General features: G+C 41.3%; 1 pseudogene; it reads left to right on the top strand.

Annotated features, from left to right (window-relative positions):
- LOC109834765 overlaps positions 1-16,239 on the top strand; it is a 28,657-nt pseudogene extending 12,418 nt beyond the window's left edge.

Raw genomic sequence — 20,973 nt, 5'->3', positions numbered from 1 at the left:
TGTTTGGATTGTTTCAGTTTGGGGCCAATGGAGGTACTATCAGCCGTAGACTTGATCGTGATATTGGAGAAGGGTTGCGAACTCTTCTATTGGATTGAGGTCGTTCGCGGCCATTTGGGTGAACTACGTTCGGCTTGATTCCTTGGGCAAGAGGATACGTAGGCAGTCTTTCAGATGCAGCCGGTTTGGATTAGTTGATTTTGATGGGGGTGAGACCGATTTGGTGAGTAGATACCGACGTTTGGTTGAGTGTTCGCACTCCCGTTTGGGTCTCGACTTGTTGTGCATGGAATCCGTTGTCATGAGTCCGTTGTCATGGCGTATTGGACGCAACAAGTGAGGCATTTGGTGTGGTCGGTGTCGGCTTAGTTTTGAGAAAACTTTACCGAGGTGGAGAATTGTGAACGGATACAGGCCTAAGAAGAGAAGGCCCACAAATAGTGTTGCAGGCAACCGGCTTCGATTCCGTTACTTTGCATGTGAAGTGCTGGCCTACCCGGATTCTGCAGCATAGCTTATAAATAGCCGTGATTCCCTAGGTTAATTGTGCAAGGATTTGTTCGTACAAGAGGCGGCTGATTCATGTGCATAGGAGGGTTTTGTTTTTGCGGCTTTGGTGTTTGCGGCTGCAGAGGTGAACAGGGAATGCAAAGGAGATTTGTTTGTGCGGCTGCAGAGTTCGTGCGGCTGCAGAGAAAAAGCAAAAGAAAAAGTGCAGGTCTTTTGTGTTCTTTTGTAGAGAGATATTGTGAGGGATCTGAGAGTTTGTGTGAGGGTTTAGATTGAGTGATTGTAAACCCTAGTTGTATTCTCTCCCTCTAGTAGTAGATCTCTCCCTCCTTGCCCCGTGGACGTAGGCTATTTGCCGAACCACGTAAAATTTGTGTTCTTGTCGTGATTTGTAATAGCTTGTAGGTTCCCTCGACGCGCAGTCCTAGAGCTGACGAGAGGAAGAGCTGATATCTCACTTTGATGAGATATCTGTCTTTTGGTTCTTGTTTCCTTTGAGAAACGAGAATTTCATTGTGATCTAATCTTTTGTTGTGCACCTTACGCACCGGAGGTGCTGTCGAAATTTCCGCTGCGCACAACATCTACGCGCCCTTGTTTTGATCTTCAAAGGATATGTTCTAATGTTCATGAGCATGCCAAGGATTTTGACGAAGTGTTCGAATCTCTAGAAAGCATTCAGGTGTTAAGTATAACTGTTGATGGCATGGATGTATTGCCAAATGCAACTGGTAACTTGAGGCATCTTAGATATTTGTCAATTCAGCATAGTATTTCTCAGTTACCTAGTTCATTCTGCAATCTTTACCACCTGCAGGTTCTTGATTGCAAAAAGTTTGGTACTCACTCCATTCTGGACTTTGATAACCGTATTAGCTTGAGGTTCCTGATACCATGTTCTACTTATTATGGAAAAAACGTGGGGATTGGGATGCTAACTTCGCTTCGAAGGTTATTGTTCCCTGTTCATTCTTATAAACTTAGCGAATTGAAGGATCTGATAGAGCTCTGTGAACTGAAGATTGATGGCCTTGAGAATCACAAACATCGAGAGGAGGTTAATATGGTCCAGTTGCATAGTAAAAAAAACCTCAGCAGATTTGAGTTGGTCTGGTCAGATGAGATTGATGTGGCGGAGGAGTATGAACTGGTGCTTGATTGCCTGAAGCCACCCGATAGCCTCAAGGAACTGACAATCGAAAGATACCATGGTGCCAGGTCTCCATCTTGGATGGAACCAGAAGAATTAAAAAATCTCGAGTATATGAGCACTAAAGAGTGTCTAGCATGGAAGAACCTTCCTTCTCTTGAGAAGCTTCCATATCTGAAGAAGTTGATTTTGACGAGAATGCGAGAACTTGAGCAAATTGATTTTGAAGGTGGCTTTCCACATTTAAAGCTTCTAAGTTTCTCTGATTGTGAGCAATGGAAAGACTGGTCCGGATTAAAAGCGGAGATGGTCCCTTGGTGTCCTCTCCTCCAAAAACTCATTATTAAGGATTGTCCCAAACTGAATGCGTTGCCTCCTCTACCACTCTCAGTCTCCAAGAATTGGAGTTGTCTAATGTGGGACTGGTCGATTCTCCAACATTTTGGATGGGTGACAACTGCGGTAATAGCATTTCATCGTCATCCTGTCTCCGACATTTGGAAATTGAAAGATGTCAAGAGCTAACATCTGTGGCTGGCTTGTTACAACATCGTCTCACCTCTCTCCGATATATCGAGATCAAACACTGCAAAAAGCTTGTGTACGTGAATGCGGAGGAAGGCTTTCAACATCTGTACTCCATTGAATATTTATGGATTGAAGATTGGCCTAAGCTGAAGTTGGCTCCAGACACAGTCGCCCCAGATTGTATCCCCCTCTCATCGTCACTCAGAGACCTTAATTTTTCACATTGCAGTGAACTGGACAGAATCTTTCCGACATTAATGATGCAAGGTGACTTTACTTCTCTTTCAGAAATTAAACTGCACGGTGCTAACCACATTGCCTCCTTTCCCTCTCAAGAAGTGTGTAGAAGACCGACTTCATTAGTAGTGTTGAGACTGAGAAAGTGTGTAGAGTTGAAGTCAATGAGGGTTTAAAGGCTCTTACACCCCTCTATGATCTTACTATTCGCAAGTGTCCCAGGCTTGTGCAAGCAGCTGCAGTAGAAACTTCAGCGTCAATTGAAGGGGATGAGGAGGAGTTCACATTAACAGTTGATGTTTTTGATATTGATGACCCCTTGCTGCTCCATATTGAGCCTTTGAGAAAATTCGCATCTGTCAGAAAGCTACTCATTGAAGATTGTAGGAATCTGGAGGCTACTCAGGTAGAGTCATGGTTATTGCAGAACAGAACTTTCCTGCAAGGTCTCCATCTGGATAATATTGCAGATTGTTTACCTTCTAGCCTCCAAACTCTTTCTTCCCTCAAGGTGTTAAGACTTACTAAAGCTTATGAGCTTCAGTCGACAGTCACTGCCACAACTGCCTTGGTCTCTGTGATATCTGATGATCTCAGGCTGTAACGAGACATTGAAGGAGCGGTGCCGGAAGAATGAAGGTGCTGACTGGCCCAACATCCAACACATCCCGGACATTAAAATATATACATAGATTACATTCAGCATCTACAACGGTACAATCTTTCTTCCCTTTTTGTACAAGCCCTTTTCCCTTCTTGCTAAACATAAAAGAATCATTCACCTCCAACCAATTTATTTCTGCTGTCTATGAATTGTGGATTATCCATGACATTATATCAACTAGCTGTAGGTTAGTAGTTTAATAGTTTTATTTTGCATCCAGCGTAACGTTTTCAGATATGATCTTTTACAATAATACCATCTTCCAAGGATGATATAGTGCGAGACAGCCATGTTGTCAATTATAATGTTTTATTTCTGCTTCTGTTTATTTTCTTTTGGTCAAAGTTGCACTTAATCAATAATTCACTGGAGGCATGGTATTTTCATTTTGCATGACTATGCTCCATTTATCTGTAACATGTCTTGTTATTGACTGTCCTTCCTGTATTTGCAGTCTGAAATAACCTCTGAACATGTAAATGACAAACTTTATGGGTAGCTTATCTTGCTGAATTATTTTTGAATGGGTTGAAATGTATGCTGTTCTGTTACCTTAACTATCAACTGCTGTTTTAATCCATGATTTTCTTATTGATTGAATTACAGTTTTATACATGCTAAGCCACAAGTATCCAAGTTTGGTTATATCCAGTATCTTCAGTTTGGACATAATGAACTTCTCTTTTTCGTATCTCACAAAACAATGATAGATGCACTTTTGTGGATCAATTGCCTAAAATGGAAGCTGCTTGGCAAGTCCGTTTACAAGATTTTCATGTGGCTCTTCATTTTTTGCATGAACTTCCCAGCCAAGCATTGCACTTCACAGAAGCAGCACAATCCAAAGAAGTCAAATTCTCTCTGAGTAAGGCTCTTACTTAAGAAGATGTAATTTGATTTTGCATCTGATATCTGGGAGCTGCTTTAGCTGGTGCAGCTATTTTCTATTCAAAGACCATGAAGTTCTTCTCCTTGGATGACACACAAAATGTGAAAATGATGCAGTATTTACTCCTTGAAATGGCTTTTCTCCTGTTAGAAAATGTAGCATGCTTATGAACTATATTAGTAGCATGTTTATTATTCATGTTGATATATTTTTCGAAAAGATAATGTCAATCTTGATGTTTAGTTTCTCCTATTTTTCAATATATGGATGAGTTTCAAGCCTTCATTTATAGAGATAATCTAACAATTTTTATCCTCATTGTTGAAGAATCACATGCTGCTTCTGGCCCCTATGTTCAATTCAACACTCTTAGCTCATCAAATTCATGAAGGAAAAGTTACGAGGTAACACTTATGCATCTCTACTTCTTATCCGCGTATTTTTCATTGGTATCATAAAACAGCAGTAAAAGCCATTATCGTTTGTTTTAATTGCAAGCTACATGGTGAATATTATAGGAAAGTTGCCAACAACATGGATTAGAATTTATTTAAGAAAAGATTAAGGAGATAGATAAAGAAAATATCAGATATGAGATGGAAGTTGCAGACTTTTGAAGTAACTCAAGATTACACTGTGTTAATTTTGATTGAAATGTTTGAAAGAAGAAAGCAGGCACAACGCTGAACCTTGACAAACAAATAGAGGTTTACTTATTAACTTTTAATTAGTTTACGACTTATGTGCTTGGTGCATTTTTTCCCTCTACTTGTTTTCGGATAAGCCAGCAGAATCGCCCGAAGTTCCGTTCTCTCAGGTTCAAAATTGGTGAGACATACAATATAAAGCTAACCACTGGATTATGCTTTCATTATAGCTTGCTGATATATATTCACTGATCATGCCCTGTCTTGGAGTAGATTTTTTTTATGGATACTTGCTTAACATCTAAAGTGTATCCAGTAACACAATTGTTATATCGAGGTTTTCAGATTCTTGCGTCAGTAATTTTTTCACTTTATAATATGTGAATGCAGCCGCTTTCTCATGCGGAGAGATGGAAGGTTGAATTTTCTTTTCTTTTATGTGAATGAAGCTGTACGTCGACCTAGACTGTCAAACTCTACATAAAATCCTAACTATATAGATTAATATTCTACATATAGTTCCTCTGTGGACATGCAGGTTTCAGGTTCTTCTCTCGTTCCCAGTGAACTGATGCTGACAATGCATTTAGATAAAATAGCAATTGTTTCTTTAGAAATCACTGTAGTAGTGTTCTTCACATATATCCAAGCAAAATGAATCTCTTTTTTGTAGAATTGGCAGCAGGTTGACAGATTCAGGCAGACTGGGTGGCGGTCGACCGGGGCGGTCGACCGCGTTTGTGCAGTCGACCGCCGAACTCTCTGGACTTTTGGATCTGCTGCTGGATGGTTGGCGGTTGACCGCGGCGGTTGACCGCGATGGATCGCGGTCGACCGTGCCGGTCGACCGTCAAAGCGGTTTCGGCCTGGGTTCTGTTTTCAGACCCGTTTCGTTTGTGAGTTGTATATAAACCCTAAACTCGTTTCTAGGGTTAAGCAAGGGGTGATTTTGAGCTGTTGAAAGGGGATTTCTAGGGCTTCTATTGTTGGAGTCTATTAGAGAGATCAAGTGGTCTTGTAAGAGGGTTTTTGGTAAGATTTGTAACCCTAATTTGTATTCCCCTTGATTTCCATTAGTAAAGCTTCCCCCTCCTTGCCCCTGCTGAGATTGGTTGGCTTGTGTTATTTGTGGTCTACTATTGTTCTTGTGTGTGCTTTTGATTTGGCTAATTAGGGCTTCCGCGGCCCACAACAATTGGTATCAGAGCTCCGGGTTGGATTTGGGAGTTTTGTTCGAAGGATTCACTGTTGGATTCTTGGTTGAAGAGTAGATCTACAATATGGTTGAAACAAGCAGGGCTAGTTTAAGTGCTACTAGTACATCGGGGTCGGCTTTGACAAAGGTGATCTAAAATTTGAGCATCAATAATACTAAAATTGATGTCCCAAAGTTCGACGACAAGATTAACTTTGGTTTATGGAGGTGTCAAGTAATGGACGCTTTAGATGCACAAAATTTGGAGGAGACTCTTGAGTTTTAAGAGAAACCCGAGGAGATTGAAGATAGGGTTTGGAAGAAAATGCACAGTAGGGCTTGTGGGGTTATTCGGTCATGCTTAACGTCGGATCTCATTTATGATGTGATGAACGAGACTTCGGCAAAGAGATTGTGGAAAACGCTCAATGAAAAATATTTGACGAAGAGCATTAAAAATCGGCTTCACTTGAAGAAAAGGTTCTACCAATTCAAGATGAAGAGGGGAGTTTTCATTCGGAAGCATGTTAACAATTTTACAAAGCTAATTTCGGATATGGCCAATGTAGATATCATGGTAGAGGATGAAGATAAGGCGATGTTATTATTGTGTTCGTTGCCGGATGATGAATTTAGTACTTTTGTTCTCACTATGATAAATGGGCGAACTACAGTTAGCTACAAGGAGGTGACATCGGCATTGGTGAATTATGAGCTGAGGAAGAATACTACAGTTAGCTACAAGGAGGTGACATCGGCATTGGTGAATTATGAGCTGAGGAAGAATGATTGTGAGCACTCCGAGAAGGCATCGGGTGATGCACTTGCAGTTCGTGGTCGTAGTCCAAACCGTCAAAAGTTCAACCGCTCAAAATCAAAGAATAGGGGTGGCCATAAAAGTGTTGGTAGAAATCAATGTGCCTTTTGCAAAGAAAATGGATATTGGAAGAATGAGTGCCCAAAGTTGAAGGATAGAGCCGGGAAGCAAAGGGGGAAAGCTGTACAAGCTTCAGAGGTGAATGTTGCTAAGGTTATTAGCGATATTTCAGATTCGGATTCTTCCGGTTATTCTTGTCCCGCACTGCCGTCAGTTTGTTATGCCGACTCTACGGAGTGGATGCTTGATTCGGGAGCTACATTTCATATTTGCCCTAAGAGGGATTGGTTTACCAACTTTGAGGAGTTGAAGAGAGGAGACGTGGTGCTCATGGGGAACGATCACGTTTGTCCTATTAGTGGGATTGGCTCAGTCAGAATCAGAATGCATGACGGGGTGACTAGGGAATTGAAAGAAGTGAGGTTCGTGCCGCAGTTGACGAAGAACCTCATTTCTCTTGGAACTTTGGAGGCATCCGGCTATAGAGTGATCTTAGAAGATGCTAGTTTGAAGGTTATGAAGGGGTTCATGGTGGTGATGCGAGGTGTCAGGGAAAATAACCTATACTACTTAAAGGGCAAGACAGTTACAGGGGGCCTGGCTGCTTCTATCACCACAGAGGAGGACACTACCACACTATGACACATAAGGCTTGGACACACAGGTGAAAAGTCCCTACAATCATTGGCAAAACAGGGGCTATTGAAAGGTGCAAAGACCTGCAAGATGGAGCTGTGTGAGCATTGCATTCTTGGGAAGAAGACTAAAGTGAAGTTCGGCACCGCAATTCACAACACCCAAGGTATATTAGACTACATTCACACAGATGTTTGGGGCCCTTCTAAGCACGCATCGCTTGATGGGGAAAATTATTTTGTCACTTTCATTGATGACTATTCCAGGAGGAATTGGGTATATACCATGAAGCATAAACATGAGGTCCTGGATATATTTGTGGAGTGGAAGAAGAAAGTGGAACTGCAGACATGTAGAAAGGTGAAGACTCTTCGTTCAGACAATGGTTGAGAGTATAAGAGTGATCAATTTCTGCAGTTTTATCGGGATCACGGCATTAGAAGACACTTCACAGTTAGAGAGACACCGTAACAGAACGGGGTGGTCGAAAGATTGAACCGTACCTTGCTGGAGAAGGTACGATGTATGATGACGCAGAGTGGATTATCTAGATCTTTTTGGACCGAGGTGTTGGTTTATGCGAGCCATCTCGTTAACAGGTTATCGTGCACTGCGATAGAGGGGAAGACTCCTATGGAGCGTTGGTCTGGTTCTGTGGCTAATGATTATGAGACTCTTCGGATATTTGGGTGTCCAGCTTATTTTCATGTTAGTGATGGGAAGTTGAATCCGAGAGCGAGGAAGGCGATTTTTGTGGGATTTAGAGAAGGTGTAAAAGGCTTCAAATTATGGGATCCACAAGACAAGAAGATGATCATTAGCAGAGATGTCACATTCGATGAGGCGTACATGATGAAGCCTCGAGTTCCTCAGCAGGTGGAGGAAGATCAGACAGGAGGGATATCGCAGCAGGTGGAGGATGATGTGACTCCACCCACTCCAGTCAGTACTGTGCCCATTGAGACTCCTACAGAGGTGACACCGGAAGAAGATGAGATGACAGTCGGGTATTTGGAGGATACAGTGGATGGTGAGGCTCAGGAGCAGGGTCATGCTCAGGGGTCCATTGCAGCAGATAGACCGATGAGAGATTCGTCGGCCAGCTAGATATGATGATGTCATGGTGGCATATGCTTTATCTGTGGAGGTTGTTGATGATTTGATTCCTGCCACATTTAGGGAGGCAGAGTCCAGCCCTGACTCTATTAGGTGGAGGAATGCTATGGAGGAGGAAATGTAATTTCTTCAGAAGAATGACACTTGGGAACTTGCAGAGCTACCTAAGGATAAGAAAGCTATTGGTTGCAAGTGGGTGTATGTTAAGAAGGAGGGATCTTCTATTGAGGGCATTCGGTTCAAGGCCAGATTGGTTGCCAAGGGATATGCACAACTTGAGGGCATTGATTACAACGAGGTATTTTCACCCGTTGTGAAGCATTCATCTATTCGGATTTTATTGGCATTGGTGGCACAGCTGGACTTAGATTTGGTCCAAATGGACGTGAAGACGGCCTTTCTACATGGAGACTTAGACGAGGAGATCTATATGACACAACCTTTGGGGTTTAAAGCTGCAGGAAGGGAAAATTTAGTGTGCAAATTGATGAAATCTCTTTACGGACTGAAGCAATCACTGCAACAGTGGTACAAGAGATTTGATAGCTTTATGATTGGCCGAGGGTACACGAGGAGCCCTTATGACCCGTGCGTTTATATGCACAAGCTACAGGATGGTGAGCATATTTATTTGTTATTGTATGTTGATGATATGCTCATAGCTTCCAGGAACACTTCAGCTATTGGGAAATTGAAAAAGGAGCTGTCATTTGAATTTGAGATGAAGGACCTGGGAGAGGCTAAGAAGATATTGGGTATGAAGATTAAGAGAGACAGGTTGAAGGGGAGATTGAAGCTAACACAGAGGAGTTACTTGCAAAAGATGCTGAAGAAATTCAGTTTTGAGGGTAATACCGAGGTGGTGAATACTCCATTAGCTCCCCACTTTAAGCTTTCAGCTTTGATGTCACCAGTTTCAGTGGAGGATAGGGACTACATGTCCAAAGTTTCGTATGCCAGTGCAGTGGGTAGCTTGATGTATGCTATGGTGTGTACTAGGCCAGATTTATCACAGGCCGTGAGCATGGTATCTAGGTACATGCATAACCCCGGTAAGGGGCATTGGGAGGCCGTGAGGTGGATTCTACGGTATATTAAGGGTACCGTGGATGTTGGGTTGATATTTGTGAAGAATGAGGAGACAGGGCAGGATTGTATTGGCTATGTGGATTCAGACTATGCCGGAGATCTTGATAAGCGTCGGTCCACTACAGGTTATGTTTTTACATTGGCTAGTGCACCGGTGTGTTGGATATGCACTCTTCAGTCTACAGTGGCGCTTTCTACTACGGAGGCGGAATATATGGCGGTGACTGAAGCAGTGAAGGAGGCTTTGTGGCTACATGGCTTGTTGGATGATTTGGGGATTGCACAGGAGACCATTCAGGTACATTGTGATAGTATGTCAGCTATCTATTTGGCGAAGAACCAAGTCTACCATGCACGCATGAAGCACATTGATGTCAGATTTCACTTTGTACGTGACGTATTGGATGATGGTCATGTCACGTTGGAGAAGGTCCACACTAAGGATAACCCTGCTGATATGTTAACCAAAGTTGTATCAGGTGTGAAGTTTGGTCATTGTTTGAACTTGTGGAATATTCTTCATTGTTGAGGCCGTTGGCGGCCATTTGGATGAACTACGTTCGGCTTGATTCCTTGGGCAAAAGGATACGTAGGCAGTTTTGCAGATGCAGCCGGTTTTGGTGATTGCTCAGTTTTGACAAACGTTCGCCGAGGTGGAGATTTGTAGAATTGGCAGTAAGGGCGGTCGACCGCGCCGGTCGACCGCGATGGATCGCGGTCGACCGTGCCGGTCGACCGCCGAAGCGGTTTGGGCCTTGGTTCTGTTTCCAGACCCGTTTCGTTTGTGAGTTGTATATAAACCCTAAACTCGTTTCTAGGGTTAAGCAATGGGTGATTTTGAGCTGCTGAAAGGGGATTTCTAGGGCTTCTATTGTTGGAGTCTATTGGAGAGATCAAGTGGTCTTGTAAGAGGGTTTTGGGTAAGATTTGTAACCCTAATTTGTATTCCCCTTGATTTCCATTAGTAAAGCTTCCCCCTCCTTGCCCCGTGGACGTAGGCACATTGCCGAACCACGTATATCTTGTGTTCTTGCTGAGATTGGTTGGCTTGTGTTATTTGTGGTCTACTATTGTTCTTGTGTGTGCTTTTGTATTTGTCTAATCGGGCTTTCGCGGCGCACAACAAGTGGTATCAGAGCTTCGGGTTGGATTTGGGAGTTTTGTTCGAAGGATTCACTGTTGGATTCTTGGTTGAATAGTAGATCTACAATATGGTTGAAACAAGCAGGGCTAGTTCAAGTGCTACTAGTACATCGGGGTCGGCTTTGACAAAAGCGATCTAAAATTTGAGCATCAATAACTAGGGCTGAGCATGGTTCGGTCCAAACCGAAAAAACCGACCGAACCGACCCGAACCGACCCAAAAAAATTGGTTTTATGGGTAGGGCGGTTCGGGTCGGTTTGAGAACTTTTCAACCCGAACCGACCGAATATAGTGCAATACTACCCATTATGATCTCAAACCCTAGCCAACCCGTTTTCAAAGAGTCGAAGACTCAAACCCTAAACTCATTTTCTGAATTATTATGGGTTGAAAACAATATCATTATATTAATGTTTAATGCTTCATAATCTCCTACTTTGTTGATATCTTTTTTTCTTTAACACAGTTTGTTGTTTAATAAGAAGTTTGATGAAGTTAGAACCGAACAAACCGAACCGAACAAACCGAACTGACTTGCAACAGTTCGGTTCGGTTTTGAATTATAGGCGGTTCGGTTCGGTTGTTCAAAAATTTTGGTAAAAACCGAACCGAACCGACCGTTGCACACCCCTATCAATAACACTAAAATTGATGTCCCAAAGTTCGACGGCAAGATTAACTTTGGTTTATGAAGGTGTCAAGTAATGGACGCCTTAGATGCACAAAATTTGGAGGAGACTCTTGAGTTTCAAGAGAAACCCAAATGAACAGTAGAGCTTGTGGGGTGATTCGATCATGTTTGACGCCGGATCTCATTTATGATGTGATGAACGAGACTTCGGCAAAGAGATTGTGGGAAACGCTCAATGAAAAATATTTGACGAAGAGCATTGAGAATCGGCTTCACTTGAAGAAAATGTTCTACCAATTTAAGATGAAGAGAGAAGTTTCCATTCGGGAGCATGTTAACAACTTCACAAAGCTAATTTCGGATATGGCCAATGTAGATATCATGGTGGAGGATGAAGATAAGGCGATGTTATTATTGTGTTCGTTGCCGGATTACAAAGCTTATTTCGGATATGGCCAATGTTGATATCATGGTGGAGGATGAAGACAAGGCGATGTTATTATTGTGTTCGTTGCCGGATGATGAATTTAGTACTTTTGTTCTCACTATGATAAATGGGCGAACTACAGTTAGCTACAAGGAGGTGACCTCGGCATTGGTGAATTATGAGCTGAGAAAGAATGATTGTGAGCCCTCCGAGAAGGCATCAGGTGATGCATTTGCAGTTCGTGGCCGTAGTCCAAACCGCCAAAAGTTCAACCACTCAAAATCAAAGAATAAGGGTGGCCATAAAAGTGTTGGTAGAAATCAATGTGCCTTTTGCAAAGAAGAGAGACATTGGAAGAATGAGTGCCCAAAGTTGAAGGATAGAGCCGGGAAGCAAAGGGGGAAAGCTGTACAAGCTTCAGAGGTGAATGTTGCTAAGGTTATTGGAGATATTTCAGATTCAGATTCTTTCGGTTATTCTTGTCTCGTACTGCCGTCAGTTTGTTATGCCGATTCTACGGAGTGGATGCTTGATTCAGGAGATACATTTCACATTTGCCCTAAGAGGGATTGGTTTACCAACTTTGAGGAGTTGAAGAGAGGAGACGTGGTGCTCATGGGGAACGATCACATTTGTCCTATTAGTGGGATTAGCTCAGTCAGAATCAGAATGCATGACGGGATGACTAGGGAATTGAAAGAAGTGAGGTTTGTGCCGCAGTTGACGAAGAACCTCATTTCTCTTGGAACTTTGGAGGCATCCGACTATAGAGTGATCTTAGAAGATGCTAGTTTGAAGGTCATGAAGGGGTCCATGGTGGTGATGCGATGTGTCAGGGAAAACAACATATACTACTTGAATGGCAAGACAGTTACAGGGGGTCTGGCTGCTTCTATCACCACAGAGGAGGACACTATCACACTATGACACATGAGGCTTGGACACACAGGTGAAAAGTCCCTACAATCAGGATGCAAATAGGCTATAGAGTAATCTTTCGTCATGAGATCTACAGTTGAAGACAACAGGCTTCGAATTGAGACGATCGACGACCAAAATTTTAGGTATTGGAGGATGCAAATAGAAGAATATTTATACTAGAAATATCTCTTCTTACCCTCCAAGGATAGGCGAAAAAACCTAAGAAGATGGACGATGATAAGTGGAAGGTGATCAATCGTGAAGTACTTGTCACTATCAGGCACAACCTTCACCAACATGTGACTTATAACGTCTCGCATGCGACCACCACCAAGGAGTTGATGGAGACCTTGGAGGCGCTGTATGAGAAGTCGTTTGTTTCAAATAAGGTGTACTTGATGAAGAAGCTATTCAATTTAAAAATGCAGCAAGAAGCTCGTGAGGCGGACTTCTTAAATGAATTTCAGGTTGTGGTGCAACAACTTGTTGCAGTAGATTTTAAGTTTGACAATGAGATCCAAACTCTTCTGTTACTTTCTTGTCTATCAGATTCGTGGGAGAATATGTTGATAACGGTAAGCAACACCAATTACAATGACAAGATGAAGCTCGACACGATGATTAGAGTAATTTTGGATGAAGAATCTAGTCGTGAAGTCTCAAGAACTGAGACCTCTAGTAGTGGGAGTGTTCTGCATGTTGAGGCACGAGGGCGTGCACAGAAGAAAAGTAAGGGACGACGAGGTCGATCAAAGTCCAGAGAGAAGTCTAAAGGGCCGAACCCGATTGATTACGATGAAGGGAAGTGCTTCATATGTGGAAAGAATGGTCACTTTGTACGGGACTGCAGAGTTTCTATTTCATCATTAGCAGTGGATGATTAGGCTGACGGTGCAGCCAATCTCATGCACAAAACTGATTCAGATGTACTTTTCCTATCCCTAGAAGACAAAAGCGATACATGGATCATCGACTCTGGCGCATCTTTCCATGCAACCTCACAACAAAAGCTGTTTTTATTATTCGTGAAGGACTTATGGATAGTCTATCTTGGCGACGATTTACCTTGCAAGGTTTTCAGGAAGAGAAATTGTACCCTCAAGATGGAGGACGGGACCATCTTAACGCTGAACAATGTTTGGCATATACCGGATCTCAGGCGGAATCATATATTAGTTGGGTAACTGATCGACTCCGGTTACAGAGTATCCTTCGAGCGGGGAAGCTGGAAGGTGTCCAAAGGTGCCTTGGTAGTGGCACACGGTAAACACGAGGGGTCTCTCTACATCGTCAATGGGAAAATCGATCGCTTGCTTGCCGCAGGACAAGCATCATCATCATCTGTCAACTGCATGACTTGACATCGACAACTTGGCCACATGAACGAGAAGAGGATGCAGATTATGGCCATGGGAGAGAAGCTTTCGGGTCTGAACAAGATCGATTTGACTTTCTGTGAGGACTATATCGTAGCAAACAGAAGAATGTGAGCTTCAACAAGACCGGACCGGTTTCAAAACTGTAAAAATTGGAGTTAGCACACACTGACGTATGGGGACCTGCGCATGTCCCATCTGTTGGTAACTCTCTTTGTCTCTTTCATTGATGATGCTACTAGAAAACTGTGTGTGTTCTTCTTGAGGCACAAGTCAGATGTTTTCATCATCTTTAAGAAGTGGTTTGCCTGTGTGGAGAACGAAACAGGTAATAAGCTGAAGTGCCTAAAGTCTGAAAATGAAGGAGAGTATTACAGTCAGGAGTTCAAGAACTTCTGCTCGTTTCATAGGATTAGGAAACTGAAGATCGTCCCAGGCACACCTCAACACAATGGAGTGACAGATCGTATGAATCGCACTATCTTGGAGCACGCCAGAAATATGAGGATCCACTCCGAATTGCCCAAGAGTTTTTTGACCGAAGCTGTCAATCCTGTTGCATACTTGATCAACTGTGGGCCATCCGCGGCTCTCAGTTATAGGATACCTGAAGAGGCTTGGATTAGAAAGAAGTTGAAGCTAGAACACTTACGAGTATTTGGTTGTGACGCCTATGTCATGACCAATCCTGCAGACCATTCAAAGCTTGATCTAAAGTCAAAGAAGCTCTCTTTCATCGGCTATGGAGGAGATGAGTATGAGTACCGTTTCTGGGATCACGATGCACACAAGGTGGTGCGCAGTCGTGACGTTGTGTTCCATGAGAATACGGTGTACAAGATCAAAGAGGTGAGTGAGAGTTAGCTATCTTCCCCTCTTTTCTCAGATATTGTTGAAAGTGAGGACGTCAGTCTCTTCTTGAACTCAAAGCCTTGTGATCTTACAGATTTTCTGAATTTTCTATTTCTTTTTTTATTTTTTTCCTTGAGAAAATTACTTCATACATATTTTTCCTTAACGATTATTTACTTTATATCTTATTGAAAAAGATATTATGGACTTTGATATTTTTATGTACTTTCACTGATTATATGTTTGGTCCTTGCGTTATTCATATTATTTTTGTGCTGATCAATGTAACTAGCTTTTGCTGTTGATTCACTTGAAACATAAGGATAATTTACCGAGTGTCATGTTGTTGCACTATTGACAATAATGCCCGTATTATGTTTCTGCAGCAAAAGAAACAAAAGGATATTTATTCAAGCATATGGATAAAAAAAAGTTAATAAGTTTCTCGTTTATGTAATTTCTTAATGTTCCATCTTTACCATTTCTTTATTTTTATGGCATTAAACCTCATAGGGTTAAAAAAGCCATCATATATAGCAGCACGATTTATTTGTCTGATTGGAGAAAACTTGATATATCTATTTTGTTTCTTCTATATTTTCCTTTGTCCTCTATATTCCGTAAATGTTTCTCTCTTTGTCAAACAAAAAATTGAGAAATTAATGTTCCTGTTTCCTTGTTTAGGTGGTCTCTGATTGCTGGTAGACTCCCTGGTAGGACTGCAAATGATGTCAAAAACTTTTGGAACACTCATCTAAGCAAACAGCTGCTCGCAGAGAAACATGGGAAAGAAGCAGAAGCTGCCTATGTTGAAGTCATTAAGCCCCAACCTCAAACAATCCCTTGGAATTGGAAATGGTCGAAGGATAACGAGGCCTCTGAAAGCAATAACCAGCAAGAAGAAGCCAATATTTTAAAACACCTGTCAACTTCCAGCAGTACGAATGCAACATGTTTAGAGAGTAAAAACTTTTCTGCGTCTAATATTGAAGAAGTTGGGATGATGCAAGAATTGCAGGCAGACTTTAGGTCTGAAGATATCGGAAGTTTCGGACATGATGATTTTCTTTTGGAGGGATTTTTAGGATGGGAGGATATGCGTGCTGATATTAGCCTTTGGAGTGATTTTGAATATATATAGATTTTTTTGCCCCTTCTCCCAAAACTGAACACCATGTTTTGATGGTCCAAGGATGCACCAAAAGACTTTGGAAAGGAAAGGAGGAAATTAAACATTTTTTATAGAAGATTGTCCTTAATTTTAATTTCCAAGTAAATGTTCCCTAATGTAAGTCTCAACTGCCGTATGGTACTTTGCAGGAGATATTAATGATACACTGTGTTCATTTATTCCTAGAAAATTTTTCCTCATGTTAATTTGAGTTTTGGCCATGGAATGTTCAGTCCTATTTGATATGGATATGGGAAGTATGATGAGATTTGAGATCTCAAAATATTGAAGAGGACATGTATTGTTTAAGGCTAAATGACATGTTCATATTATCAAACATGTATTGTTTGGTTCCTACTGGCGCCGTAATCCTTGACAGTGTTTTGGCGAAAAGAAAACAGTATTGTCGTGACAAATGATGAACGGTGAGACTTCTAAACTCTGCTAAGAAATTTAAAATGCATGGCAATTGTAGTTCTTCAGTTAAGAAAGTGAAGTTGTTATTTGGATAGTTTTAAACCATAAAAAACGAGGACCAATCGCCTACGATCTTAACAGTGCACAGCAAAGGGCGCATAATGTTAGGCAAAAACTAGAGTACGTTAACTAATTTGCATTCTTCTGAGAATATGAAAGATGCACATACACAAAGAAATTTTGGCTTTCAGATTTGCAGTACAATTCTTAAAAACTGGCATGTGAGCTATTTTGTCTAGAGATATCGCACATGATTGTACCGTACACTTAACAGGTATCTAAACGTTCTGGAATGTATGGGAGATCTAAAATCACTGGCAAAAACATGCGGTGATGTGACTTTGTGATTTGGATTGATTCAGTACTGAGCAAAAGAGTAGAATTTCTATCAGAACCAAATCCCATGATGTTCGAGGATGATTACGAAATTTCAAAAACACCCTTGATTTAAGCCCACGTTCGGATCAGAACGCCCGGCACCGAGAGCCAACGACAAAAATATCCTGTGGTTGATAAGTTGTGCTACGTGTGTCTTTTTTCTTGTTCATGATAATCTCTTGCTCGTGACTCGGAGGCAGAAGATACTACACGGAGGACACCTGCGGCGTTTCTTTAGCTTTCTGGAAGTTGTCCTAAGAGGACCATTTTTGTAATTTCAGGAGTAAATGACAAATTGAACCTATATATTTCTTCTTAATTATAAATTTTTACCAAGGCAAGGCGTTCAGGTAGGAGAGACCTATGATTCTAAAAAAAATAATGATAGAAGCACACCCTCTACCACACTCTAAACCACACCACCTCTCTTGCTACAGTACACGGTGCCCACATGATATTTTATTTTTTAAAATATCATGTGGGCCCCGTGCACTGTAGCAAGAGAGGTGATGTGGTTGGGGGTGTGGTAGAGGATGTGCCCCTAGTGCCTCCCTTCTGAAAATAAAAAAAGATTGCAATGCGATCGAGTAGTGAAATTTGAGAAACCTGGAGATTTTTTGTGCTGCATGATAAGATCAAAGAAATTTTCATCTATTTAACTACCTACCTGACTCAGTTAATCTTTCTGCCACTAGAACTATAGAACTAAGAAAATTCAAGTAACTTCAAAATTAAGGAAAGTTTCTTCACTTGCTTGCTCAATATGCATTTAAATAAAATTTATAATGATCAGTAACCAGCATTTTGGACTACACTCAAACAATTGATGTTTGTTCATCGATCACGGATGCAACAAAAGAAGCAAATCTGTTCACTTTCACTACAATCAGAACATTTTTAGCAGTGTTTGTGTTCTTACGGGACAAGAGAACACAACAAAGAAATGGCCCCCCATCGAATAATGCTCCAAAGAGAGAGAACAAAACCGGAGCATGCATTTATATAGCGTGGTACTTTCCTCTACTAGAACCGCGCAGTCGATGACGAAATCCATCTATACAATACCAAGAGTTGCTCTTCTTCTTTGTCCATCACTTTTCGAAAAGTTGCTTTGCGTTTCTTTTCAGCCTTGGAAGTTTGTCTATGAAAATATTTTCCGATCGAGGACTGAATTTGAGCTTGAGTCCTTCTCGTTGAGCGGTTGGGGAGAGAATGAGTCGCTGCCGTGCATGGATTTATTTCTAGAAATCAAGAGGGAATGTGTGCCCAACACTTGGAGCATCATCGTCATTAGAGCCAAATTATTGTGCACGTTCTTCAATGTAAGGACTAATATGTTCGAGGAAAAATAGAAAAATTAGATATTAATCTCATGACGAAAAAAAATTAGAGCCCGTTTGGTCGTTCACGGTAAACTTGTGTATTTATGACGCAAATTGGAAATTTGATGTCAAACTCATCACTTTCACTTTCACATTTTTCTTTGCTTGGTTTGGATTTCATTGGAATCATAAAGTGTTTGTTCGGTTTGCCTAATTAAACTTTAGAAATTGATAATTATGTGGATCCCACTCAAAAGTTCATCATATTACCATTGGTAAGGTTACGCAAAAAAGTAATATATTTAAAAAAATTAAAATGTGCAACTCCATATAAAATTGAAGCAATCGTAGATGTAAGTTTGATACAAATACAGTCTCTTTCTAGCAAAATTGCCGTCCCTATGCATTATAAATATAACTTATTTTTACCAGCTCAGCTCACATAAATCATCATTCTTCGTCTAACAAATTGTACGGCTACAAGTACAAGATGAGCATAACATTAGTATATGGAAGGCAAAAAATGTTAGAGTGCATTTTAAAATGGTATCTGTAATAAGAGGGAATTAAGAAAATATTGAATGTTGTATTAGGGAAAAGAAAATTATGCATTAGATTAATGCTTACCATGTTAAGCGAGATATTGTATGCATAAAAAAGGAGTGCTGCAAATGTAAAATAAAAAAAGAAAAAAATGAAGGAGAAATACAATGATGTGCTATTAACCATGGACGCTATGGAAAAATATTTTATTGTTGTTTCGGGTTTATTGTTTGTATGGATGTGACAATTATATCTCTTTAATAGAATGGGCCAAGGCCCGTGCATGCTAAATAAAGAAACAGAAAACAATGGCCGGTACTTCATAGAGCCCATTATTCTAGCAAATCCCTATTAATGGAAGCGTCATGCGCGCTTCATTTTGTGAGTTGAAAAAGCAGGGGTCAAGGCTTAAATTATTGTCCATATGTTGCAGGCGGATGAGTTTACATTGAGATATTTTAATATTGATTTAAGTGTTGCGTCCGGCGGAAGCGGACTCAAAATTCACAACGAGTAGGTAAGCAATGCATGAAGAATCACAATGAGTGCAATCCACAATAGAACGATCAAAATTAACACAAACACAGAGAATTACGTGGTTCGGCAAATTGCCTACGTCTACGGGGAGATGATTGATAGATTTTACTATATGGAGGAGAAATACAATGAGTTACAACTCTTAAACAATCATAATAACGCTAACCAACAAGATCTCACTCCCTCTTAAGAATCTCTCTTTCAAAGTGCTCAAACAACTCTCTTTTCTCTGATAAAAAACCCTAACAAAACGTGCTTCTATTTATAAACAACCCAAATCCAAAACATGCTAGGAAACGGGTCAACCGGTTTACCCGCTACCAGTCGATTGATGAGAATTCATTGGTCGACTGGTAGGTGTTCATCGGTCGACCGGCAAGGCATCATCGATCGACTGTCCAGTGGAATTTTTTTTCGGTTCCAGTAGTGTGCAAGTTATCGGTCGACTGATCACACCTATCAGTTGACCGACCAGAGTATTTCATGTAGCTACTTTTTCATGCAATTTTCAACACTTCTCCACCTCGGCAAAGTGTTCCCAAAACTAAGCCGACACCAACAAAAGCACCGGTCTCTCCAAATCCGGCTGCACCAATATGGTTGCCTACATACCCCCTCTCCCAAGGGATCAAGTTGCCCGTAGTTCCTCCAAATGGCCTCGACAGGACTTAACAAGCATAATTCCGCAACAAGTTTCTACAGTGATCAAACTTGCTGCTAGGACCACCTTCGTGAGCATATCTGTTGGATTGTCTTTTGTGTGGATTTTCACAAGCTCCACATCCCCATCTTCAAGAACATCCCGGACGAAGTGATAGTGAACATTGATGTGCTTCGTTCTCGCATGAAAAACTTAATTCTTCGCCAAATAGTGTTTGGTCGGAAAATTCATAAGAAGAAAAAAATGAAAGAATTGAATTTGATTTATTCTTTCTAACTGCTTAGAAAAAGAATGTTTACAACTCTATTAATCTCAATTACAATTTGAATTCCCGATTACAAAAGAGAAGAAGATCGACGGAGATCCTCCCCTTTTTTTAAGTCTGGGTTCTTCACGGTAGCGATCAGATGTCTCTCTTGAATGCTCGCGTCGAGTTTGTTTCTCGTTAACGATCCGAACGTCTTGAACTCGTGGAACACGGTTGAATCCTCTTGATTGATGTTGAGGATAACTTGCGTGGCAAGTTTGGAACTCTGAACAAGTTGATAACTCAGAGCGAGTTTAAACTCTTAAAAAAGAGTTGATTTGAACCGAAAATCGGTTAATAGCCAAGGATAAAAGCTCCCTGTTGTTGAATGTCACTGAAGGATGAATGCCGATCTCCCCCTTTGCGATTTTATTCCAGAAGCCTCTCGATGGTCTCCGATCTTGATCTGCCCAAAAAAGATCCCGAACTCTTCTGAGTTTTGACGTATTTATAGGGGATTAAGGGGTATAACCGCCCCTTAATTCGCTCCTAAGTAGGGTTGTAATCCCCTTAAATTGTGGGAAACGGTTTTGGAACCGTTCAGCTTGCGTTTGAACGAGTCAAACGCAAAGAATTTCATTCTGGGCGTGGACCCTGCGTCCTGGACTTGGGACGCAGAGTTGAGCTCCGCTTGGGGCAAAAAACGCAGTGGTCGCTCTGTGCTTCAAAGCTAAAACGCAGAGGTCTG

Source organism: Asparagus officinalis, chromosome 3 (assembly GCF_001876935.1).
Source record: "Asparagus officinalis chromosome 3, Aspof.V1, whole genome shotgun sequence".
In the NCBI taxonomy this organism is placed as follows: domain Eukaryota; kingdom Viridiplantae; phylum Streptophyta; class Magnoliopsida; order Asparagales; family Asparagaceae; genus Asparagus; species Asparagus officinalis.
Note: the sequence above shows the minus strand (reverse complement) of the source record. Positions and strands in the feature narration are given on the sequence as shown.